The sequence below is a fragment of the Rhodnius prolixus genome, unplaced genomic scaffold (assembly GCF_049639745.1).
Source record: "Rhodnius prolixus isolate KJV_2025 unplaced genomic scaffold, Rpr scaffold_4, whole genome shotgun sequence".
NCBI classification, from domain to species: Eukaryota; Metazoa; Arthropoda; class Insecta; order Hemiptera; family Reduviidae; genus Rhodnius; species Rhodnius prolixus.
Window position 1 is genome coordinate 9653817 of NW_027411614.1, and position 27686 is coordinate 9681502.

The following is a 27686-nucleotide window of genomic DNA, read 5'->3' on the forward strand; positions in this document are numbered from 1 at the left end:
TTCAATAATTAATTTTTTTTTTTTCTGCGGTATAAGTAGAAAACCAAGGGGGAACAGGAAGAATGATTATCTCAAAACTTTTCAAAACAGCCGATATTAAACTGAACGACCACAGAACAAATTGTACAAGATCAGGCAACGCCAAACGTTTACAGAATTAGAAGGAAGAAGGGGCAGCAAAATGAATACACAGGAACTTCACAGACTTCCTAGCGTGTTGTTTTAAAACGGAAATAATTGCGGACTTCCTCTGTTTTTATAAAATAAATTAAGGTAATCAGACGAATAGTAAACCCAGCTGAATATCAAGTTTTTTAACTACCCAAACATAATGATAATGTGATTAAAATAAATCTTTAAATAATTTTTTAATGCAATAATTTTGTTAATAGAGGTGGTATTTGTAAGGTGAGAATTGGAATCTGTAGATAAAATGATGTTTTAACGAGACAGCTGTCCAATTGATCAGTCTTTACTGCTGTTAACTGTAAGATAGCAGTTCTTTATTGTTTATTATATAATGAATTTCAAGGCTGTGGTCTATATTTTGTTTGACATTTTTACAAGTAAGACTTTTTGGAAACCTAACCTGGAATCCACATATTGGACTTAAACGGCAAGAACAGTACAGACGATTCAAACTTCTCTCTAGACTTCTCAACAAACGATCTACACGTTCACTAAACAACAAACCACTAATCTACACAATGATACTCAAACCTGCCTGGACTGGAACTTTGGGGCTCATCGAAAGCTTCCAATATTTACAGAATGCAATCTTTTCAACCAAAAACACACCGTCGAATCGCTAAAGCTCCTTACTTTGGTTCTAACTCCACCTTGCACCGAGATCTTCTTGTTCCCTTTGGTTCTGAATCTGCAAGATCCCTCTACGCCAAGTTCCACGTCACAATTACCCTCACATCCTAACTCTGCAGTTTCTCAGCTTACTGCATTACTTGGAAGTCGTCCAAGACAGCACCGGCGGCTTCGTGATCTTTGTAATTGAAATAAGTGCCAGGGCATAGTAGTGTAATGCTCTACTTTGGGAGTTCCACAATTGGGTGAATTCTCTCCTCATACTTGCCATGTTTACGTAGAGTTGTAGTATCGGAAATTTACTGCAGTTGTGAATATAAATGAACTTTAAAAAAAGAAAACAAATTCAAAGATTGTAATGGACATAAAAGCGACTTGCAAAACGATTCTTTACTGCATCTAAGTTATACAAGCGTGAGAGATGTTGTATAATATAAAAAAATATGTGGAAACATGTTTATTGACATGTGTATTAGAGCATACATACATAATACAGACAAAAATCTCTGTTTTAAAGGAAGATACCTTCGGGCTAGAATCAGTACTTTGTGTTACTCCAATTAAATTGAAACGAACCAACGATTACTGGCATCCAAAGCACATATAAACAGAACATGAGTCTACTAATAATTCGACACGGTGGGCCTCGTAACAGATTTACTACTCGCGTGCAAAGTCTTCTCACCACTATTGGTAACACACCTTGTAAACACAAGGCACACCCAGACGATTGTCAACACCCCTCTCGCTCAAGCGCATGCATTTTAGTAGTGCAACCTTGAAATCACAATTTCACGCTCCTCTATTCTTAGTAATAAAAGAGGTCCGAGTGAAAAAAATAATAATGTGTTTATACTGTTTTCAGAGGTATTTTTTGTTGTTTATAGAATGTGTGCATGTAACTTACTTAGGGTACTTTCGTCTTGTCAAAATACTTGCATTCAATTTCACAGAGCAGTTTTGGATCTATTGTGTGACAAATGTTTTTAAATACGTATATCCAGAAAAATCGAAGCTTTTTGTCCAGTTCACCAAAGATATTACCTCTAGACAGTTAACTTTCACATCTCTCTTGTTCTTAAGTTTGTATAATATAAAGTCATTTCAAATTCATCACTTAATTATCAAAAAACATTGCCGCCCGTAATCAACAAAGTCACCTTCAACTCCTTGAACCCAGATTTTGCCAATGAAGGATCAAATCCAAATACATAGTGCTCACTCTAAGCAGCAAAACTCTCCCTCCTGTTCATCTTAACAATATCCTTGTCTCTATTGTGAATTAAGTAAAATATCTTGGCTTTTTTTCTAGACAAACGGCTTACATGGAACCCTCACACTCGACTAAAAAGGATAGACTGCAAAAAAGATACAAAATGCTGAAAAGACTGCCTAAAAAAACGCTCTGAACTGATTCTATCAAACAAAAATAAAATTTATAATGCTTTGCTCCTGTCAGACTTGAAATAGTGCTTACCAGACGGGACAGCCCAACGATCAAACCTGAACCGATTACAAACGCTCCAATCTGAATCTTAAGAATCATCCTAAATATTCCGTTTTGCCTTAGACTTAGCCCAATCGCACTGCTCAAAATTACAGGCTAAATTAGCTTCCCAATATTATCTTTTAAACTGCTTTCTTTCCTCTGAAATCTTCCCGATCAACCCTTCTCGCAGATCAGGCGCCGATAGCCCTGTAATCATCTGAGTGTACATAACGTCGACCGTACTAGACTGGCTGTTATGCAGCAGTAATAGCTAACTGACGGCTACCAACATAAATTTGTAGTTGTTTTTTTACAGAACTGCAGTTCTGTATCTTTTATTTCAATTATTTTGGAAGAAAAATAGGTTCAATGGAACTAGATAGTGTATCAAAAATCGTAGAGAAAGTAGTTTGTTCACACCTGGTTTTTTTTTAAACGTATTGATTGTAAATTATTGATTCCGCCTCACCATTGAATACCTTAATATGCGCTACGAGTTGTACTGTATTCATTAATTTAAATTCAGGTAGTTCTTTGAGCCTGATTGTTGTAAGCTTAACAAGATGTTTGCCCTTATTTAGTTTAATATAAACAAAAGAAAGTCTATAGTGCTTAGGCTGTAGATGTTGGGAGAGATTAAAAGCACAGGTGTTGCGTATATCAGGTGTTAAGAAGCAAGCAGAGCCGCCTGAGGGGGTCAGTCAGCTATCTTAATCACCTTTTTCAGTTTTTTTCATCTTGAAGAATTTCATTGAAGGTTTTGCCCACTGCGAAAGGTTTAATTAATCTTAGAAATTGAAATAATTGACGTGGTTTATTTGAAGCTATCTTGGAAGTTAGGCAAATAGTGAAGTTGTGGTGGTAAGTGGAAGATGACAAGTTTACAGGTGGCACTGTCTTGGGTAGGGTAGAGAGCCAAAGTAAGAGTATTATGTGCGAGGCAGCAAGATCAGCCAGCCACCGTTCTTAGCCACCACACATTCTTGGCATGTTCAGTAAATCAACTTGTAACAGTCTCTCTTGCCCTAACTTCTCCACGCAGAGAACACCCACGTGGTTTTCCTAACAGTTCTGTACACTACTCATATGTCCCCCTTATAAAGCAGTAGTAGTTTACAAGTGCTGCCCTTACACACATATACGAAACTAGACAATAAGAGCATGTCTGCCAATTAGCACAGTCTAAATGATTAACGTTACCTCTCCACTAATCACAGAGCGCGAACGACAACTTCACTATTCTTATTTCCTGTTCCTTCTCACTCTCCTGCTCTTTCATTCAGTTTACTGCATTTGAAAACTACATTAGCTTTAGTAACATATTAATTATAGGCAAAAACAAATATATATACATATATGTACACAATAAAGTGGGAAACAATCTCAGCCTACTTTTACCGGAATTATTTCAATTCTAAATATTCAAAACTATTCTCAGTCATGTATAATACGTAAATCTACGAGTTAGTAGAAATAAGAAGTTTCTGTAAAAGAATTATTAAGGGCTCCATATTAGCAAGCTAACTCTCCTCTTCTCCTTGGACTTAAAAGGCGCTTAAGCTCAAAAAAATTTTAAAAAACCAAACTCTCAATACCAATTTGATACAGAAAACCAAAGAAAAATTAAGTTGATTGCAAAATTGAAATTTTTAAGGAGGTAACGTTAAATCGAAACAAAAATATTGAACATTTCTTAAAGATGGCTGAATTTATAATTGAGATTATAATGTCCGTCCGCGACAACTAATTTGATAGATGGTCGTAAAGCCCGCAGGAAAAAGTAGGCATTACTTTCCTTAGCATGATCCTTTTTTGCTCTAAATAATCAGAAGTTAGTGTATCTAATAATCTATCGCGAACATTTATAAGGACAATTGTATTTCCTGTTTTTGACTGGTTTCTTCTCACTAATTAACTCGTTTAAATTTATTTTATTATTTAAAAATCGTAGCCATTAATAGTACATCTATTTTATGTGGGATTTAGAAAAGAAAAGTACAGTTGACTGCCAGAAATGAAATAGAGAATAAACAGCGTCACCAAGAAAAGCCGCCGTGGTCAGTTTTACCGGTCACATAGAATTATCATAAAATTATTGATAAAAGGGGCGTATAAATTTGAATCGAAAAAATTATACTTTTGTAAGGATTGGTGGGTAAAACTTACAAGTGTTTGGGAGTCAAGTTTCAAGTCAAAAGTATTTGATATTATAAGAGATTCAGGTACAAACATTCGAGTATAACTTAAACTCTAATTTACGATAGCAAAGTAGCTAGACACTGTTTAATTGGATGCGGTAATCCTCAGGTTTAGTGGCATCTTAATAATAGATTGTAGCTTAATGTGAATGGTGAGGATCTAAGATTCACAATTCAGTGAAATAAGTGGTTAACTTGTAAGGTTACATTACAGTGAAATGAACGTTTACAAATTGTGCGTATAATTATTGGAAAAATCATTATCGCAGTGCTGGAGAATATCTTAAGAGTTTGTCCGTCGTAGCACGCGTGTTTATTGTATCTTTGGCCGGATTCGGACCTTCATCCATCATTAGAGGTAGATTTGTCACTTTGGTGTAGAGATTTCTGCTTCACTTTATCGTCTCGCGGTATAGTAGTTAAGTAAAAATCAGCCAGATGTGTGAGATGGATAAAATCAAAGAAACTGTATAAATTAAGAATAAGAAATGGATTATGATTCAAGTGTTTAGCTTTTGAATGAAATGTTTTAGTTAGGATCTTTAGTTAGAATAATTTGTTAGAAACAGGAAGTCGTGTTTTTTATAACAGATTTTTTTATAAATAGACATTCGATTTTCTCTTAATTTTGTATTTATGCAAGAAATACGTTGATTTGTAAGTTATAATAGAAATCATGTCAAGAAAAATTAGCGGCAAAGCGAAGAAGACAAGTTATAGAAGGTTACCGTATGAAGTGCAATTTCTGTTTAAATGTTTGGGTCCTTCTACAAGGATAACAGTATAAACAGGAATAAACCTACCCAAAATAAAAGGAGGTAAAAAAAAAAAAGAATGAAGTTGAAAAAGTCAAAGCTCAGGAAGTAATAACAATTTTGTGAAGCTGGTTACCACCAGTACAAGTCGTGTTAAGTATTGCGCACAGGACCGCAGGACAGCTGGTTGGTCGCTTAGAAAGGAATCCCACTGTCGGCATAATTTTTGTTTAAAAAAGAGAGCCTCCGCGCACAACTGCCATCACTCTAAATGCACAAATGAGTTGGTGTTTTCCATTTTAGCATGTTTCAGCTTACTGTTCTTCTTTTTTCGCGGGTCTTGCTTTCTCCTTTTTCTTATTTTCTTTAGCGTAACAATCCATATAGTATTACATCCTGGGCAAAACACAAAACCATCAGTTCAACATTACAGCCTTGGGTTGTAATGAGCAGCTAAAAGGAGAATGATATTAAGACAAAAAAATAAGGCCATCTGGGAAAAATACTCGCATAATTTCCCACAGCAATTATTATTGTGACCATAGATTTTCCTCAAATCTGTAGTTTTATTAGTAATATTCCGGATTACTCTATCGTAAACAAAGTTTAGGGATATTGGGGGACCTGATATCTTAAACATGAGAAATGGCTGGCTCAAATTCATCTTTTGCTTTCGAGTATTAGTGTAGCCTAAGTCCAAATCTTCTTATCTCTCTGAGAGTCGCAGAAGCCAAGGAAGTAGTTGATGGCAAGTCATTCTCACGTGATTACAAAGTCAAAATTGGCATCATAGTTGGCAATGTTTATTTTGATTTCCCCCAAAGCCCATTGTTCCTCCAAACGGCTTCCAACTGCCATAGAAATATTCGTGAAATGAGAATTTTTAAAATTATAGTTTAATAACAATAACGAGTAATACCTTTCAAGAAATACCATTTTATACTAATGATATTTATTTCATTTAAAAAAAAAAATTCTCTCTACAACAAAAAAATGCTCCGTCATTTTTTATTTTAGTTTTTTTTTTGTTTTATTGTATTATAAATATAATCGGAATAAATTAATGTAATAACGTGTGAAAAACATTAGCGTGACCATTCACACATAGCAGCTCTATATACTCGTATATCTACTACACAGATGGAGGTAATTATAGACAAGTTAGAGTAGGTAGGTCGCTAGCGGCAAGTCCATTTATTATTTTTAAATTTTTAATTTAATGATCATTATTTTATTAATGGATGAAAAAAAGGGAATTTTAACAAATTTTCCCTTTTATGTTGGCAATTAATCCGACCTATTGAAAGGAAAATTCATTAGTGCGTGTGATAACAGTGAAATATTGTTCCCGAAGCCTTTTTGTAAACTTCAAACCACTCATAGATTGGCCTTAGCCTAAGAAGTGCTTTTTAATAAAGTACACTATCCTAGTGTTCGAGCATGGTATTGGTTACCATTCGGTAAATTGAACCCAAAATAGTTTGGCAAACTATGTCTGCAAGCCTCATGCTTATAGAAGTAACTGTAGTGACGTCAAGAGTCCCGAAGATAAAACTGGACGATGAGAAACTCGATGCTCACAACTTCTCCACTCCATCAAGAAAAGTAGTCAAGAAGTCAATGCTTCGGGAATTCGGCATCTTTGAAGCTAAATTCACATTGCCTGCACTAAATGGGATTAGAATACGAGTGCACAACGTTTTTTTTTTGGCTTTAGCATTTTCTGAATCTCCTCCAACTGATTTTAATTGAGAGGATAAGGGTTGCCGCTAAAGTGGTTGAAAGCGAATCTTCTCATTGTTCATGACAAAATCAGCGCGTAGACAGGATTCAGTCCATGAAAGATTCAGCGGGCATGTTTGTTTCTTCAGAATAGCTGAAGGCTGATCTTCAAACCGATCAAATAAAACTGGTAGACTCAAGAGAGCCTAATGGATCTGGTGCAGATTATTCCGGATTTGTTTGGCTTCAAATTCACAATTAAAACACTTATTTAGTTTCCACTATTTTCGCTGATTTAAGAGAAGCACCGAAACAACATTTCTTGAACGATAACTTCTTAAATTGCTCCCTGCTACCTCCTCTATTATCCAATATTCAGAGCCCTTATGGCCTTAATTATGCACCAGAGTGTGCCAGATATGGTCAGTCTGAGAGAGTAGACCCGCACCGGTCCATATACATAATACAACTGCCCACCTTTCCATGGATATTAAAAGCTCATTATAATTTTTAATTATATACAAATGCAGGTGGTTGACACTAGTTGTATTCTTCATTGGATATTCATAATTAAGACCTTGACGGAGTGTGACAGCTCTACAATTTAAGAACTCCAATTGTCGAAAAGCCCCCTCAGACCGATCCAAAGTAAATAGACACACAACAGTCCATTTGATGACCACCAGCTGGGCGCCCTAATGGATAATGGTAATGAGTGTAATTAGTAAAACGTTGGCTAACATCTACTTCTCTTCTTTGTGAAGGAGTTTAACCGCTCTGGAGGCTTTGCCCTTCCTCCATTATTGGTGGCTACTTCCTTAGCCACGATATTTTTCTAATATTACGCAAATATATATGTACACATAATAATCGCGACTAAAACGTTAATATTTACATACATCATTTTGGGAATATTTACTGTATTCTCTAACCTCTCTAATAGGAAAGTACTGCATATCTGCAGATTCTAAGTTTTACGTTTTCTCCGTGAATAACTAGAATCGCAGAAAGTTCAATTTTGTTATTTATTTCGTCTCAGTGCTTTTGTGGTATCTGTAAATCGACTAATTGGGTACTACCTCAAATCTACTGATCAGTTTTCTCTCTCATTATCTTCAAATAGCTTTAATTTATCAGACAGCTTTAATCGAAGTTTTTTCCAGAGTATTTTCATAAATCCAAAAGTGCTTTTATTGAGTTTAACGCCTTAAAATTGATAATTGAAAATAAAATGCGAGACGGGAAATTGAATTCAACCCCTAAGCAAAAACTGCAACTTGATTATCTTTAGATCTAATCAACGCATCCTATATTTTGTTTTTTTTTTTAACCCCATAGACTTTTCTTATCGTAGAAAAATCTAGTTTCACTCTGATTCATATTACTCTAGTAAAGGCCAGGACTTCTCATTGTCTCCAACTAGGCAAACACGACCTCTGAATGGTGACGAGCACTCCATTATCATATGCAAACCAAGTTTTCTATTATTTGCCACATTTTGCTGATTATTTGCCTTACTCTATCTTATACTCTAGGTGTTCTCCATAAACAGTTATTATTACTATTGCAATCACAATAAAATACAAAGTAAAAGTTCAAATATTTTAAATTTGTGATTTTAATCTATGGGAATATTGTTGGATAGATAAGAAAATATTCTTTATTAGGCCATTCAAATTTAATATTCCGTTTGGTTTGATTGGTAGATTTAAATGAAAATTATTTCCTATTCGGGCCATTTTCAGTATCTCCAATTATTTGAGAAATTCTATTTAAATATTTATTTACTGCTAAAATCTATCAATGAATTGTTTATTACTAGAAAGATTTGATATTTCTGAATACAAAAAATGAGTCCAAATTTTAAGAGTGAGTAGAAGAACATTAATAATGTAATATCATCAGGTACATCCACTTAACATGGAGTAAGTTTGTGTGTAACCGTATACTCAATGTCAGTGAGTTGGTGCTGTACACACCTGTCGCTGACCCTGAACAACACAAACTCACAAACAAAACCACGTACACATACAAAATATATTAACTTCATTCTCTTACTAAAACCGAGTGTAAAGTTCTTCCGTTGTTAATTTAAGCTGCTGGTTGGTTGTAACCACTCCCTGCTCCCCCATAGCCGGTGAACAACACTAACGGCCTCTATACACATATATAGTCATAATTCAAATATTATCAACCTTTCTAATCACTTCTCACTCTACGCTCTCGCTCATTTTACCATCAGTTAGTGTATATATATAAAATTCAGTGTTAATATCTTTAAGAATTTCTGTAAAAATAAAATAAGATAATTTTTATGATGTAATGAGTTTATTGTTAATTTTATTACATCATTAAAAAAGAAGGAACTAAACTTTATTTTCGCTTGCCTCACCTGTTCGGACTGAAACTAAAAAATTAAAACACGCAATCTTGTGTTTCAGCAGCGGACACTATCAATCAACGCACTGTCTGAGCACTCGAGACAAACTGACGGAAAGGGGCGCCTTCAGTCTGCAAACATTGTAAGTTTTTTTTTTACGTAAAGATATCTTTTAGAAAAACGAAGCTCATATCTTTGTACGTATTGTGCTTTGAGTTCAAAACTTGTATCTTTTTCATTCAATTTTCTCGCTGGATAACAGATCACGTTAGTTTTACCGAGGATTTTGAAATGCCCAAAGTATGTTGATGTTCGGATACAGACAAAGGAATCAGATTAAAGTTTCGCTGGGTCTTCTAGAAATGCTTTTTAGATTTATAATTTCACCCATTTTGCAGTTTTCTTGGAGTAGTGATTTAAAAAAGGATATATTTAAGGAAATTAAAAAAGAGACTAGTGAATAGGCAATATGTAAAGTAAAGTAGTGCCTCTTTCTCTTAATTAGGCTTTTATTTCCAACTGCCTAATTAGGTGTCGTGGTCGGAGGCTATTAGCAAACATACTTTACTACAAAGTTCTCATATTAAACATTAATTAAAATTAAGACCTAGACCGGCGGAATTGAATCTACTAAACCAACTAAAAATTTAAGAGAAATGACTTTATATCCAAATACATCTTTAAATAGGCATATAAAAAACCGCTTCTAGAACTAATACTAATCCGCTTTTTTGGGGGGGCGTCTGCAAAAAGACTTAAGATGTAAAATGATTAGGTTGTCCAACGGTCTGCAGTGTAACTACTCTTAGAATTAATAAAGAAATAATGCTTAATGGATTTTCCGTGGGAAAGATAGGTTTTATGATTTCCGGAGTTCGAAAAAAAGGATGATTAGCAAGCGGCCTAGAGAGGAAATTAACTGAAAATGGGATTAGGTCTGCAGTGCTGAATAATATCGCTGAATATTATCCGCAATTAGCATGCAGCACTTTCCGGTTCCGAACTTTGATCTATCTCAGAAGCAGATTATTCAGTTTTGTACAGAAAACACAAGTACACAACATTGTAACCTGTTTCACTCAATCAACAAGTCTTGTTTAAGATGGAATACATCTTAGCTTTGCGGGTCTAGCTCTTAACCGCTCGGCTACCGTGGCGCCTCTTAGGTTATCATTTGACCTTTACACTGAGCATTCAGTTTTACTGCAGCCCAAGCCAAAAACAAAATTAGCACTTTCACTTTCAAACTTTGAAAGCTTTAGGATGTGCTTGCAACTTTCACAGTATTGTGGGAGGTGACTTTAGGTATTAAGGCTTCAGTGACCTTTTTAAAAAGGATTGTTTAAAGAAGTATTCTCTTCTCAGTTCCCTAAGGAGCACTTGTTCTCTCTAAGGATTTGTGGTCCTTCCCTCATTTCTTAATAGATTTCTTATTCGATCCTTATACAAGATCAACTTCTTACTAATCTTTAGAACTACAGAAAGTATAATACCCTTTACAGGATTACTGTCCAGTTTGTAAGTCTTTCCCTCTATTGGAAGGATTTTCTACAGAAGTTACTTAATTAAACTTCGTGAGAAACAGGTCCAAAATATTTCTATTTTGGTGTAGCTTTTTGTAGGCTGAAAACAGATTCAAATAAATTTCAATGCTTAGCCCTGCTTCATTAATTAGTGACAAGCTTAGAAGAAGATTCGAGGATTACTTCCACAATTTGCTTTCACCGAATTGTTAAATAATTTAAACTGATCAGGTGAACGAACTGTCCTCGAATTTCAACTTTATGCAAATATAGCTAACAGCAATGTTCAGACCAAAGTAATGGCCTTTGATACTTTGCAAGTCATTACTTCCTTTTTAAAAACCGAAAAATTCTTGTAGATATTTTCCTTTAACTTATTTACATTGATGTACCAGTTAGATGTAAGACAGGCCAGCTAGTTATTTACATACAATTATAGTGTAAATAGTAAGAAATATAACTGCTACAAAAAAAATATACAGATGGCAGATGTGAGTGGATATACACTTCCATATAAATAATAAAGTTGCATGACTATAGTACATGAGCATCTCGTTAGGTGGGGCGGCGAAGCAGTCCTCACTGAATATAAACATGTTTATAACCTCCTCATTCGTACTTATGTACAATTTTCTGTCTCTCTTTTCCTCAATAAAGTAATAAACTGTTTTTTTTTTAATCATTTCTAATTAAAAAGAAATGACTTTATATCCAAATACATCTTTAAATAGGCATATAAAAAACCGCTTCTAGAACTAATACTAATCAGCTTTTTTTGGGGGGCGTCTGCAAAAAGACTTAAGATTTAAAATGATTAGGTTGTCCAACGGTCTGCAGTGTAACTACTCTTAGAATTAATAAAGAAATAATGCTAAATGAATTTTCCGTGGGAAAGATAGGTTTTATGATTTCCGGAGTTCGAAAAAAAGGATGATTAGCAAGCGGCCTAGAGAGGAAATTAACTGAAAATGGGATTAGGTCTGCAGTGCTGAATAATATCGCTGAATATTATCCGCAATTAGCATGCAGCACTTTCCGGTTCCGAACTTTGATCTATCTCAGAAGCAGATTATTCAGTTTTGTACAGAAAACACAAGTGCACAACATTGTAACCTGTTTCACTCAATCAACAAGTCTTGTCTAAGATGGAAATATAGTTGAAAGTCACATTCTACACACCAAACTGATTATTATTGTACCTCTGGTGATGGTTGAAAGTACAAAAGCAGACAGAAATACAATAAACGTGTAGGTTGGATAAATTCAGAGAAAATTTAGTTCTTACTGTGGGAGTTCTACGCTCGAAATTATTGTTAAGGTATCAGGAATTTTGCGTGTTCCAGTGTTTCTTCCATAATTTGGAAACCTAGGCTTATCCTCCACTTTTTTACGATCATCTTAGATACAGTGGTTATTAGTAGAGGTAATTAAGGGAATAAACCTAGTTTCGAATCTAAAAAAAGTTCAAAATTTAAGTGTTGATGATTTATCGTAGCGTTTTCGTTTTTTTTTTTTTATACAACTGCTCCAAACTATATTTATTTGGCTTCTAAACTTCAATTTAGTAAAACTTGATGATTAGGAGTTTTGAAACCAAAGCTTGATTGAAACTATAACATGTAGAACGTTTTAGTTCCTTGGGGGCTTCACTAGCACACTGAGGCAGTCAAATTTAGTTAAAGGCAGAGAGAGCACTAAAGGACTTGACCTAGCCAACAACAGTATACAGCCAAATACGTCACACTAAGGAGATTTGAAAAAGATGAATGGGATGGTGTTTGTTGGTGAGGTCACAACTGACACATTGGTTGAAATGTAACACTGGGTGGCCCAACTTGTTAACTAACACCTCCATCTCTCACCAAACATTCTGCTCTGGGTGGCCCCCTCTGGGTAGCTCTTAAATACTTCCAAGATCTATTACATGAAACTCTCTCTATAGTTCGCTACAATGGTCCACTTGGCAAACCTGCTGGGCCTCTTTCTCGTCATTTCCCTTTTATTTTTTTCAAAAAATAAGTTTCAATAAATTTTATTGGACCTTACAAATAAAAAAAACCCTTCTTCCAGGTTGCCTGGAATTGCAATTTCCTCTGAAAGGAGCATTCTTAAACTGGTCGAGTATTAAATTAAATTTAAAAAAATATATTGCAAATTTGAGCTCCACTAACTGGGAAATTATTATTAATGGAGTTTCCATTACTTTTAGTTCTTTTCCTACTTCCTTGATCTCTAGATCTTGAAGAAGAAGATCTGTTACATCCAGATCAGTGGTCATTTCAGAGTTATAGTCATTAGTCCTGTGTAGGTCTTCAAAAAAACAAAAAGTCTGGCTGATAATAATCAATTGAACCATCAAGATGGGAGAGAAATATTTGTATTTTTTTTTCTCGAGACATAAAAGAAGTTGAAATCTCTTTAGCAAACTCATTAATCAATCTGTGATGTCGCGTGAAGGTCCGAAATCGATCAGGGTTGCAATAAACATGCGTGGCTACGTTGGACAAAATTATAATTATTAAGGCAAAAATTAGGGAAATCGTTTAAGAGTTGGAAGAAAAACAACTTTACTGATTCAACTGTATAACAAAACATTTTACAAATGTTCAAGCAAAGAGTAATATACTAGAATAACGTAGAATGTGAATGAGCAATGGAAGAAAAAAATGAATGAATTATTGTTGCGTGGTTGTTGGATAGATGAAATGGTCCTTAAAAGATTTGTCTAGTGATTGATCTGTAGTATGGCGTGAACTCATTTTAACTGAAAACGATATCTTCTAGGTTCTTCCCTAATTGATGCGAGGTTACATTAAGCTGCTGTACCTTTGAAGTTGAGAAGGACGAGAAGAAATTACAATGCTCTCCCTCATTCCTCATTGTCTTGAATTAGTCTTCTTCTGCCGTTAGCAGCGAGTTTCCATGTTCTAGGCGTTAAACTGCCCGCAAACTAATTAGAAAGAGTCACTCCTATATACTCTGGAGTCAGTTTGAAAGAACATATTTGCATATTTCTTCTGATTACTATTGGACAACATCAGTTAGTCAGGACAACTTGAAATACTGTTTTTTGTATAATACGAGTAACATATATTTTTTTTTTTAATTCATTTAGTAATTTACAATCTGTATACAGTATACAATAAGTAAATATGAAGAGTATGATGAACTGATGCGGGAGGAGAGCAGGAGGAGGGAAACTACCCAGTGGTAGCATTCTCTATAGGAGAGAGGAGAAAGTGTGGAGAATAGGAGGAGGGGAGAGAAAAGTAATAATTTAGGTCTTCAGCTTATAAGGAAGTCGCGGGGCCACTGGCGATTCATTCGGCGAGGAGTGTTAGGGATGTCAGAAGAAGTGAGAGACAGTACAAGAGGATTAGAGCTAGTCGTGTGGAATTTTTGGTATTTAGTCTTAGCGAGTTGGTCTATGAAGGGAATGTTGAGGTCGTTGTGAAGAGTGAGGTTAGTCACGTAGAAAGGACGACGCTCCAAATTGCCCTTAGAACGTTTAACATACAACACTATCCTCAAACCTATGTGGACTTACGGACTAGAGCTGTGGGGGTTCAGTCAAACCTACAAACATACGGACAGTACAGGACATTTCAGTCAAAACTCCTCCGACAGATAATAACATATTTAAAAAATTATATAAAACTTTTAAATTGGTAGACATCAGTTTATAGAACATAATATTTAAGTATAAAAATTCCTTGATAAAGTTGAGGGAGAATAAAAAAAATTATAATAGGGGCAACAAGTTAATAGGGAAGGGTAATGTGTATGATTAGGGATATCTGTATTTTATGTCACACTTTAAGTGAGGGGGCTGAACGATGATACAAACAGGGATTAAAGCTCACTTACAAAGGGGGAAATAAGTAACACAGAACTGGGGATAAGGGGAAGCGAGAGAAAATTGAGAAGAGTTTATCTATATGGTTGGGTAAGTAGAATCCCAATTTAGCGAGAGCATCGGGCAGGAGAATGGTAACAGCAATCGAGCGGGTGGCATGAAGGAAGGAAGAAAGTGGCAAGCAATTGGTAAGGGAGATCTGAGTTAAACATCGATTAGACAGAGAATGAATCTGTGATAGTGCCAGGGGTTCGGCAACTCCCTGGAGCGCTTGTCGAGGAGGGTGTGTGTGCGCGCCTCCAGGACAATTACAACACCAACAGTGTTGGCGCTACTCAGTGCCGACTAGATTGGCCAGCAAGGCAATCAATTGGGCCAAGTGTGCCGTTTCCGCCGCCTCTATAACTTCCTATGGGCGGGTAGGAGATCATACAACACTTACACATTGATGTTAACATAGTGTGTGTTTGTGTTTGTATTTGATGTAAACAGGAAATGATGTGGTGGTAGTAGTGGAAAAGCCCACCCTAACGCACACATATCAATCCCTACGAACACTTGTTCCAAGCTCTCCCTAAGTTTACTGACTTCCACCTCCCACTATATCATTCCGTTGATTGAATTGCCACTTAAACATTCAACTAACTTGCCGCCTCCGGGACTGGGGAGATATGTTCCCATCAATCTATATACCACCCTCAGTTCACAATAAAAACGCCAATATTTCTCATCCCCTCTATGCTATTATAGGCCACTATTTCTATTATGCAAGTCATGATGTATGCTCTTATTGCAGAGTGACACCAAGATACAATTGTAATTGCAGCAAGAGACTCCAATCATTTGCTAAATTATTTAAAGTAATTAGCTTATCAGTTAGATCTTTTTACAGGAGAGCCTAAATGATCTTTACGGTTAAAGATTTTATTCAGCATATGTTTGAAGATGGCTTTTTCTCCGTTCGAAAGAACAAGAAGAGTTTTATTGGTGATCGGAAAATGGTTTTGTAAAAACGTAAATAGTTTATTTTTCCTGATAATAAAAGAAAAGTGGGGAAATACATTTTAGATTTTCCAATTACACCGAAGACTTTCTTGGAACCCCCACACTAGACTTAAAAGAACAGAACTAAACAGACGCTATCGACTACTTAAAAGACTCTTAGACAATAGATCAAAACCTTTCTCTGGACAACAAAAGACTGATTTATACTTCTATTTTGAAACCCATCTGGGCGTATGGAATAGAGCTGTGGGGTTCAACCAAACGTTCCAATATCCAAAGGATTCAATCGCTACAATCTAAAATACTTCTAACTATCGTAAACGCTCCCTTTTATGTCTCCAACCTGGACTATACATACTGACCTTAACGTTCCTTTTGTCACCCAAGTTGCTAAAACACGATACAGAAAACTCCACTTCAGCCTGCAATCTCATATAAATCCTCTAGCTCAAAATCTTTCTTCTAGAACTCTTCCTGACAATCCGAAAAGACGTCTTAAAAGACAGTAGCCTCGTGATCTCCTCTCAAGTGAAGAGAGTGACTAATAGCCTAATATTTTGGAGTGTTACCACTGGGTAACTTCTCCACTCGTTACCTTATCATTTATTACTCTATTGTATCATTGTTACTTATAGCGCTAACGCGCTAATTGGAGCACAATATACGCAAAAATATTTAAAAAAAATATTTTCCAATAATTATAATAATAATTTACTTAATTTCTTAAAACCTTTGATTGCGGAGTAACAGTGTATATCTGAAGGAAATTAAATTAACCACTTATAGGGAAACCGTTTCCTCAGCGGGGGAAAAATAATACAAATTGATTTAAATTTTCTATTATAAACATCGCAGATTGTAAAGCAGGCCTTCAACGAACAGCAAATATTTGGAACGAATCGATCATTAACTTATTTAATGATGTGTAACTTCAATTAAAAACGGAATTAACTAATTATTTTTTAATAAGACAAGACTATGTGTTGTAGGAAATTTTAATTAAAGAATAAAGCAATTTGTACAGTATAAAATACGTTAGGATTGTCCCAGATTGTTGGGTTGTACGAGCTTGCTACTAGTGATTGTGGTTTCAGGATACTTGTATTTCAATTAAAATTCTCAGACGAAACATATTTTCTTTTAAGATTTTACCGTAAGTTTTACTGAGTTGCTGTAATTTTCTAAATTGGGTTAAATCTTTTTAACTCCGTCAAAAGAGCTTTTGGAAAGCGACATTTTCGAAAAAGTCCAACACGTGGATTTCATTCTAAAAACGAGTGCTGCCAAGCGGCTATATTGCTCTCAATGGATTTTCTTTCTATTTGTGGCATCAGAAACATGTCTTCTTTTTTAAGTTTGGATTAAAAAAAAAAAAAATGGCTTCCCAGTTCAAAATCATACCAAGAGAAAAAGTATGTAGCCAAGCGGTTATGCCAAACATTGAAAACGTTTCTTATTTCATTATAGAAATAAACCAAGGTGCTGGTGATGAACCTTTTTTTATTAGAGACAACGTGGAATGTTAAGATTGGTAGGCCGGTCGGCCTGATCTGCATTACTTTGATCCTCAGAGTATTCAAATTAAGTATGTTTTGAAAATGTGGCTAGATTCGCAGTGCTGGATCATTTTTATCCGTCGTAGGAAGCAAGTTTCTTGTGTCTTTGGCCAGCTGCAGACTCGTCCATTCTCAGAGATGGATTATACGGTTTAGTGAAGAGAATTCGAGTTCAATTATGTTTTCGACTTTAGTGAACGTTCGACTTTAATAGATGTAGTGAACTTAGTATTAAGAACGTAGATCAATTTTACGGAAATATTTTCGAAAAAATAAAAGAACACAAAAACTATAACTCCAGTTTCCAGCAAAACAAAATCTCGTAGTGGTAAAATCGTAAAATATTATTAATAATAACTTTTTAAAACCACACATGTAGGTAATTAAAACTTTTTAATGATACATAAAGCTGAACATTAAATTTCCCAAGTTATCTATTTTACAGCACTTTAAATTTATTTATTGTCACTCTTATTCATTGGCCTAATGTTAGTTGGACTGTTCGGATGGCGTAATTGTATCCATTTCATGTATTATGATATATTCATGTTACTTTCAGTGTGTACGTGATTTTAAATTTTTTTTTAAAAAGTTCGTTATTATTTTCTAAATATTTTGGGCTGGCCACACCAGATGTTTGTTGATTATTTTGGAATATAATACAGGAAGCTATTAAACATACTAAAATGATCGAACCAAAAATTAGTATTAAGTTTTGGAAATAGGAAGTGACGTATTAATATGAATTAAAATTCTACGAAGTTTTCCAAAATTCTTTCAAGTTTGATTGATAAATCTTCAAATTTAGCTACTTACTTTTAAATGTTTTTAATTTTTTTTTTTGGAATTTTTACTTAAAAGTAACAAATAAGCTTTATCTGAATCTATAATCATCCTGGTAAGGAAGGGCTTAGAAATCCTTAAAAGGTGTTGAATCCTTTCAATATACTACTAGTCGCCAAGAATTACACGGAAAGAAAGGGGAAGGTCATGGTAGCATTACTCTGAAAGAACTCTCAGAAATGGGACAGGACAATTAAGGATGCGCATACTGAACGATTCACTCTTGAAGTACTGTAAACTTGGAAATCATCTAGCAGAAGCTGGACCCAAAAGGAAATAAATTCTTCTAGATACTTTAGGAGAATGCGAATAGGGATTCTAGTATCATCTTCTGATTCTGAACTTTAAAGCCTGGTTATATACAGATGTTGAACAAAGGAAATATTCCTAGATACTTCTGGTTTTCTTAAGCGAATAGTTCAGGAAAGGATAAGCAGTTTCACTTGCTTGGCATAAACTATGTTCTGATCTTACTTTGAGATTTACTTTCGATAATTACATCAAGATTGAAGGCTTTATTCAAGGGAAGTATGAAATACTGAAGGGATACGTTTGTTATTTGTTTCGAAACCTTCATGGCATATTCTCGACCTCATCATACTGAAAAACCTTAAATTTTTTTAAAGAAAAAATAGTGGAGGGGACAAAATCTAGTAAAAATGTTAATTTTGGATAACTGAAGACCAAATGATTTCCTCAACAAGCCCAATTTACTCTTGTAAAATTTTCTGGGTCTTCAATATTTTAAAAGATTTATTAGTAACGAAAAATTTAGGCTTGATTTTTTTTATTATTAGCTAGTTCATTTAGTCACTTTTAAATTCAAGGTGGAATATTTGATGGTGGCTCTCGGTAGAATTGTTAGGAAATTTGTTTAATAGATGAGGTAGTAGCCATCTTAATCGATGGCTGTAGATAAAGGATGCTGTGTAGAATGGATGAATCCATACTGGATGCTCAAGAGTATGGACTTCTAAGAGATATTCCTTAACGATGAATAAAAGTGAATATTTTAGCGCTAAAGGTTGATGATGTCGGCAAGTTCGAAGGGAAAAGGTTTTTGAACTGAAGAGAGAGATTTGTTAGTAGAGAACGAGATTGCTGCGGAACTGAACTCCGGCCGCAGACACTGCGGTCTAGAGTTCCGGAGGCGGAGCGACCAGAGCGCTCTCCAAGTGGGATGTGGGGGAGCATGCAAGAGAGAGAGACAGTCTACACAATGATGTATATCATTATTGCAGCTCGTCGATGTGATAATGGTCGTGTTAGTTTGTTAATGCCCGGACCCCCGGGTAAAACGAGTGTGCGCACTGCACACCGGTCGATGAGCCGCCTCCAGTTGCCATGGACACCGACCGTATCTCTTCGCTTTCCCTTCTCTCAGTTTTGTTTTTATTTCGTCGAGTTTCCTATATCAACATTCTACAGCACCGTTTTTCTCCTAAAAATAAAATTGAATACTCCTCTGGCATATCAATTAGCTAATTCATCAGGATGTAACGATCATATCCTGCTATCTATAGTAAATTGTCACATCTAACTTAATTAAACTTCAAATCACATATCTGAGTAGCAATTACTTTTCCTATTACTTGCAGTTCAGGGAATGCTCAAAGAGCGCTCAGAGAACAAGAATTCCACTTTGTCGGCGAGTCCGGTAACTAAATCATACTTTGTTTTTAACGAAAATAATTTTAATAGAGCTTTCATACCACAGATCGTTCTTCATTTGATAAAATATCTCTCGTCAGCTTTTCCCAAAATCATAATCATTCCAAAAAGATATTTCTCTGGACGGAATCTCTGCGAATTACATTTATTACAATACAACCAATATAGCAGGCTGAATGCACGTTTAGTTGGATTCAAATACCAACGTGTGGATAAATACAGGTAGTTCTAAAAATTGCAGTACTCTATTAACTAATTTCTGACAGAGTCTCTTTAATTTTTACTGTTTTACTTCCCCTTGTAAGTTAAGGAGAATGTAGTGAACAAAGAAGAAAAAAGGTCCCCACTTCCGTAATGAAACCAACTGTATCCGGATAGACCTTGGAATAGATGGAGTATTCGGTGTCATATGTGAATTAATTTCCATTAAATTCAAATGTTCATTTTTCTCTTAAAGTTAATTTCCTCTACGAAGGCCATTTCAATCAGCTGTAATCAATCCATGTTGAGTACAAATCTATATGGCAGTGATCTGTCAATTATAATTGTCACATGATAACCAAATTCAATGGGTCAAATAACTGAAACTTAAAAAAATGGAATCAGCTGAGCGTAGAAGGTTTAACAACCTTCAAACCCTAGCGGTCGGGTATACCCTTGAAGGTAACTGAGAACCCTAACCTCTTATACAATGGACTGCTGATGAGAAATCCCTTGACGATGGGACAAGAAAAAAGAAAAAGGAAGAAGGAAATTATCCCTTTGGATTATACTAAGTAGAGGATGACAGGCCACACATTCATTGTAATTTACCCAAGGGAATTGTCAGTCCTTTGTATCAGTCTGTCAAAATGATCGCTTTTCCCTCTATGCTGATAGATTAGAAGTTGCTTTTTAATATTAAAATTTTTAACTTTTTGGGATTATAATCCTGTGTGATGAGTACATCTTATTTTTATCTGACTGTCAATAGATTTACAGCTATGTTACATTCTGAGTGTCCAAAGAAAATAGACTGCACAAAAGCCTAGTAGATTTCTGTTTCAGATTAGAAATTTGGGCAGCAGATTATTATTTGACTAATTCGACCTTCTCTTAATGCATTTGATTTGAGTAATTGCAATAAATTGCACTGATAAACGAGGATTTGCCCTAGAATTTAAAGAAAAAAGTTGGGAATCACATCTTTTGAAGAAATAGAGAAAAAATATAGTCAAAGTTGGAATGTTTTCAATATTAATCTTTTTCGAGTAGTTTTAGACGATAAATTCTTATACAAGTATTTAGATAATTAGATAATTTTTATCTACGTCCTTTTTTTATTTAATATGGGCACTACCGGCTTCCAGTCAGTGTACTCTCGTTACAGGAAACACAGTCCATCACTTTAAGCTCCTAGGAAGAGAAAATCTAAGGGCCAGCAGCTGGAGTCGAACTCGTGATCTTCGCTTGGGAATTCAATACCATAACCTCAAAGCCTTCTTTTATTATTTTTGAGAGCAATTGGAGAACAATAAATTTTAATATTCAATTTTCACTTGAAAATATTTTGACACCACATTTGTGAACAAATTTTATGATATATCCAAAAAAAAAATACAAAATCCAATTTGAACTAGATGCAATTTTTCTTTAATGAATTATGTGTATATAAATGCGATTCGTGCTTGTATTTTAAATTGAAATGTTTAACTCCAAAACAATGCACGTGGTGCCCAAAATTATTTTCCGATTTGATAGCCCCCACAAAAATCGATAAGGTAATCGATTTAGGAGTAGGGTCCTAAATCAAAGCAACCAGAATTACCAATTAACAAAGAAATGTAACTTTTTTCACTTTTTTCTACAAATTCTGAAGAACAGCTGCCTTTCTTTGTTCTCTCTTGTGTCCCGGGCAATCTGCAATCGTCCGTTGTTTTGGCACTGCGTTTAAGGTTTAGCCAGAATATTTCTCCTTGAAGGTATTTATGGACCAGAGTTAAAGAGAATATAGTTTATGTTATAGATGTTAATTTAAAATTAAAACAGAGGATAACAAATGAAGAAGCGAGCAGCACCTGTATTGATTTCAAAGGTTTTTTTTTTTTTCATTTTTGTAGAAGAAGGTTCATCTATAGCAGGTTACAAGAAAGTGGACGCGTGCGCAATAGAAACCGGAAAGCGGTGTAGTCCTCCTAAATACAGGGCTGAGTCTGACCACAAAATGCTACCGCAGGCTTTAGATCGCAAAGCGCCTGAAGGTAACCTCTAATAATTGTGCGTTCATGTGTGAGTGTGTGTGTGTATGTATTTACATACATTGTGCCTTCAGTATATGTGAGTGGGTTTTGTGAAGAAGCTGTGTTTACAGCTAATTGTCTGGCTCTCCAATTATATAGCCTATCTCACTCTATGCTATTCCTTCATCTCTTTTCTTCTCCATAATCACCGCATCTCGCTTTCTCGCTTCCTCTTGCACGCACATGTTCACATGTAGGCAGACATGCTGACGGAGTATAAGATGGTTAACGGACTCAGCACCTGATGTGTCCACAGTTGCGTTAAGACGATGTGGTTTTGTACGATCTTCTGTTGCAGTTTATCGTAGCTGACTATTTTTGTCATGGTTGATTTTTTTTACATTAATAATTTATGAATGTGTAGAGTGTTGTTCATGTGCTAGGATAGACGGACAGTGGTAGGAAGATAGCGAAGTAGTTATGAGATGGTAATGTACAGCCCATCTCATCCCAGTTGGATGGTAAATCAAGCGCGCATGGAAGGCAGGATGATCGGATCCTGGCGTGACCAGTCCAGCCGACAGTCGGTATTCTACTACCTGGTCACTCCTAATCTGTCCGTTTCTCTCCTCATCATTGTCTCTGTTTCTTACATCTTCAACAGTTACCATCCGTCTAAATGACCATATGGCGCGCGCACGCGCACACCCCACTCACACACACACACTTCTAAGAGTATCATTCAACCATAACGAATTGATCATGAAATAGTAATTGAGCAGTATGACTTTTCAAGATAAGATGAAACAAAACTAGCAGGTTATTATTATTATTATTTTATTAGAGTATAAAATTCGACATGTTATTTGGTAAAAACAATTTTCTGAATCTTTACACAGCATCAAGGTTTTCTTCAATCTTTGGGTGTCATGAGACCCCGGAAACTTTCTGAGATTCGCATTTCTATTTTAGTAGCAGTTGTTACGATAACCGAGCGGTTAGACGCGAGACCTGCAAAGCTAAAATGTATTGTGGTACTGGATTCGATGTCTGGTCTAGACTTTGGATTTTAATGGTTTATATGAAAAATTTAATAGTGAAGTATGTAGTTCCCCGTATATTGAGGTTGAAATTGTAGTTTATCGGTCCGAATTGATAATACTCAAATTGTGCTTCAAATTTGTTCATGATGAAAACTGATGTTCTAATTTTTTTTTTTTTTTGACTAACACTGCTTGTTGTAGCAATAACGGCAGATCTCACTGAATAACCTTACAGAACTCTTCGTCGAAGTTAAATAAATCTTGTATTACACACTTCAATTCTTGTCACAAAAATTGCCACATTTGAATGACGGCCTTTCGACTTGTAGACATTTGTGTGATTGACATAGAAGGTGGAGTGAGACAATGGTTGTTAATTGTTGTAAGCGGGGGGGGGGGGGGGGGAATACGTAGAAGGAAATAAATCCCTCAATGCGAGGGTTCTAAATAATAATAAAAACCAAATAAGGACCCTATTTCTCGTACAATTTGGATGGCAGAGACTGAAAGAAAAAAAAAAATAGAAATCAGCTGATTAGGGAGATGGTTATGAAACTCCATACATTCAGCCAGTATAACAAACCTAATAATAGCATACATTTATGCCACAGGGAACTAGCTGGCAGATTGTCGGCAAGAGTGGAAATATCAATGGAAAGGACATTCATGGTTACCACAATACATGTAAACTATTCTCACGAGTTTCAACAATATCATGCAATTACGTTTAAATCCGTACATATGAACATTACTACGTATCCCCTCTATCGTTGGACAATTGGAAACCCACACCCCGTCATACAGTTGAACATGTTTCAGTTTGTAGTTCTGTCAAAAAGAGAGAAAAGAGAATCCAGTTGTCGTGAATTGCCGAACCACGTTTTGCATTAATTAATGTCAAATAATTTTCTTAATTTTTTTTTTAATAGGTAATTTTAAATTTTTTCCACAGTTTTCATGACTAAGACTTCAAAGCAATTCATCCTGCCACAATGCTTCTAATTAGAGCTATAATTTTGCCAGATTGTACAACATTGTGATCATAGACTTCTAAGCTCCTAGACAGAAAACTACTTCTGAAGTACCCTGAAGATGGAACTAGATTTGCCGCAAATAAGCGTTTCTCTTCTTCTTTTTTTTTTAAGTTTTCTTTATTTATTTTTATTTAAAGTAACTTTAGAATATGTTCTTAGCTCTTCCAACAGCCATTTTTAAAGAGTAGTGCTGCCCGAGAAACGAGACAAATCTCGGTCTCGGTCTCGGTACCGAGACCGAGACCGAGACCGAGACGAGACTTGAGCAACCGAGACCGAGACCGAGATTGAGACATGATATATATCTCGTCGAGAAATCTCGGTCTCGTCTCGGTTTTTCAAATATTAATTTTTAGCTACAAAATTATAAAATTGTGTTCTTTATTAATAAATAATCATTACGGGTATTGAATTAATTATTAAAAGTAATTATATATGTTCAATATTACTACATCTATTTGACTTCGAACTACATAAGTAAAGTAAGCAAAGTAAAGTAATCGCCTATTTTTCAGGCGGGGCTTTACGTCCAACTACCAATTAGGTGTCGCGGACGGAGGCGACTAGCAAACTTACTTTACTGTAAATTTCTTTTATTAACCAATAAATAAAATCCAAGGCCTAAGACCGGGAATCGAACCCAGTACCACAATACTCATTAGCTTCGCAGGTCTCGCACTATTTTCGTTTCTAAGATACTCTTTGCCTAAGCATTGATACATAAAAGAGCTTTTACTGAATCAGAAGTTAAAGATCTTCTATTGGTCATTATCATCGCAGCTTGCGAAAATAATCTTTCCGATGGCACTGAAGTTGCACAGATAGTAAAAATATCTTTCGCCATTCTAGACAAATTTTTGAAGGAATTCTCAAGTGTTTTCCACCATTCTGAGGTGTATTTTTTATTTCACGAATCAACTTGTTATAGTAGGCAGATATGTTATTTGGGTCTTTCATTTGGCGCGTTTTTAACATCTTTTTGAAATTATATAAAGATATATAACAGTAACAGTAATATATGATGCATTGAAGTATAAGTAGTTGTCTTCTTTTACACACATTTTCATTACCAATATATAAATTAAAATAATTATTAGAAAGTAAAAACCTTTCTTTAAAAGATTATTAATAGCAAACCACTTTTAATACTTAAACAAAAATTCAAAAAAACTGAGACCGAGACCGAGATATCTCGACGAGACCGAGATTTAAGCGACCGAGACCGAGACCGAGATCGAGACTGCATAAAGTCTCGCCTCGTCTCGGTCTCGTGCAGCACTATTAAAGAGCATTGTCCCCATTAAAATTTGTTCAGTTTTGCATGAAATTAAAAATTGTACATAAATGTAAAGGCTACAGCAGAGGCAAAAAAATAAAAATAGAAATAGGCCTTATATTGTCGTGTCACTTCCGTTTTACCACCGGAAGGATTTAATGGAGAGAGGAAATAAGACTGGCGGTGCGGCCAAGGAACTATCACGCGAACCAATTATTCTTATTTAAAAAAATAAAAATTAAAAAAAAAAAAGCAAACGTTAACTACATCAGAACTGTATATTTTACTCTTAGTAGTATTTTTTATTTCATTTGTATTTACTGTTGGAACAAAAATTTATACATAAAATGGCGGGTTTTTATATTCTTGTATAAATGAATATGCTTAAACAATTTATTTACGCCTTTAACTACCAACTGACAAATGTTAGAAATATTTCGTATTGGATAATTTTAAACAGATTTAAATAAGGTGGAGAGGATTCGATTGAAAAGACAGAGGGAGGCAGGACCTGACAATAACCTGCAATATCATTTTGGGGAAAGATCTTTACTGCAACGCCGTCAGGAAGTAGTTTTGAACATTTTCTTAGAAAAAAAATGGTTTGATTATAACAGACTAAGTACTAGAGACTGCAAATCGGCGTACGATGTGTGTATTACTTTAAAGTTACAAGAACAAGAACATTTTTTTGCTCATTTTCGGCATCTTTTTTCTCGAAACCTATTAGAACTGGGTTGTTGCAAAAAAATTACACTTATGAAGGAGGGTTTGCCCTTTATTTTAAAGAAAATTTGGGAATTTTATCTTTTATAAAAAAAGAGAAAAACATTGTCAAAGTTGGGTGTTTTTCAACGTTACGCTTTATCTTGCATTGTTTGACGATCAACCCTTATATAACTGTCCTACATGACAGTTTCAATATAAAGCAGAACGACTGAAGCATTCTCAAAACGATAAAAATGCTCCAAAAGCAGAGTTCATTGTGGGGGAAAAAAGAGAGTAGTTCGAAACCTCTATTTCTTAATTGGTAAAAACAATTTCTTACAAAGTTAAATAGCAAAGTGGCAGCTTCTTGATAATGTTTTATGAAAGGCATCTGAGAATCGAAGAAGTTCCTGTATTAATCAATTAAATCATATGTATAATATACGAGGGTCGTTTGAAAAGTCCGTGCAAAAATAAAAACTACTTAATTTTTTGGGGTAAACCTTTTTTATTTTTCAACATAGTCTCCTTTTAGGCTTATACACTTCGTCCAACGCTGCTCTAGTTTGTTGATCCCTTCCGAATAATAGGATTTGTCCAAGTCTGAAAAATAGCCATTCGTTTCTGCAATCACCTCCTCGTTTGAATAAAATCTTTTTCCCGCCAGCCATTTCTTCATATTGGGGAACAAATAGTAGTCCGAGGGAGCCAAGTCTGGAGAATAGGGGGGATGTGAAACGAGTTGGAACCCTATTTCCATTAATTTTGCGACCACAACTGCTGAGGTGTTGTGAGCTGGTGCGTTGTCGTGATGGAAAAGGACTTTTTTGTGGGCCAATCGTGGGCGTTTTTCTTGCAGCTCGGTTTTCAAACGGTCCAATAACGATGAATAATGTGCACCTGTAATAGTTTTACCCTTTTCCAGATAGTCAATGAGGATTATTCCTTGCGAATCCCAAAAGACAGTCGCCATAATCTTTCCGGCCGAAGGAACGGACTTCGCCTTTTTTGGCGCAGATTCCCCCTTGGTAACCCATTGTTTAGATTGTTCTTTGGTCTCAGGAGTGTAGTGATGTATCCATGTTTCATCCACAGTGACGAAACGACGCTTAAAGTCCTGCGGATTCTTCTGGAACAGCTGCAAACCGTCCTTGCAACACTTCACACGATTTCGTTTTTGGTCAAGCGTGAGCAATCGCGGCACCCATCTTGCGGATAGCTTTGTCATGTCCAAATGTTGATGCAAAATATTATGTACCCGTTCATTCGAGATGCCCACAGCACTAGCAATCTCACGCACCTTCACTCTTCTGTCATCCATCACCATATCATGGATTTTATCAATGATTTCTGGAGTAGTAACCTCAGCAGGGCGTCCAGAACGTTCAGCGTCACTTGTGCCCATATGGCCACTCCGAAAATTTTGAAACCACTTATAAACTGTTCTAATCGAAGGTGCAGAGTCACCATAATGTTTATCAAGCTTCTCTTTAGTCTCCTGAGGCGTTTTGCCTTTCATAAAGTAGTGTTTAATCAACACACGAAATTCTTTTTCGTCCATTTTTTGAAAATCACTCGACTTCCTCGAT

At 35.5% G+C, this 27686-nt stretch overlaps 1 protein-coding gene and 1 long non-coding RNA gene across 5 annotated transcripts in view; one reads left to right on the forward strand and one right to left on the reverse strand.

Moving 5' to 3' along the window:
* The window catches only part of LOC141456206 (uncharacterized), a 304563-nt gene that overhangs the window by 208395 nt on the left and 68482 nt on the right, over nt 1–27686 (forward strand). For 2 of the 3 annotated variants that reach the window (XR_012459651.1, XR_012459653.1), the window contains one exon: nt 9425–9505. This is a non-coding gene — a long non-coding RNA (uncharacterized lncRNA). The remainder of the gene's footprint in view (nt 1–9424; nt 9506–27686) is intronic. The other variant, XR_012459652.1, reaches the window with a different exon arrangement.
* Nucleotides 1–27686, reverse strand: part of LOC141456203 (T-box transcription factor TBX20-like) — a 159443-nt gene that overhangs the window by 106568 nt on the left and 25189 nt on the right. The gene's annotated exons all lie outside the window — the stretch shown is intronic.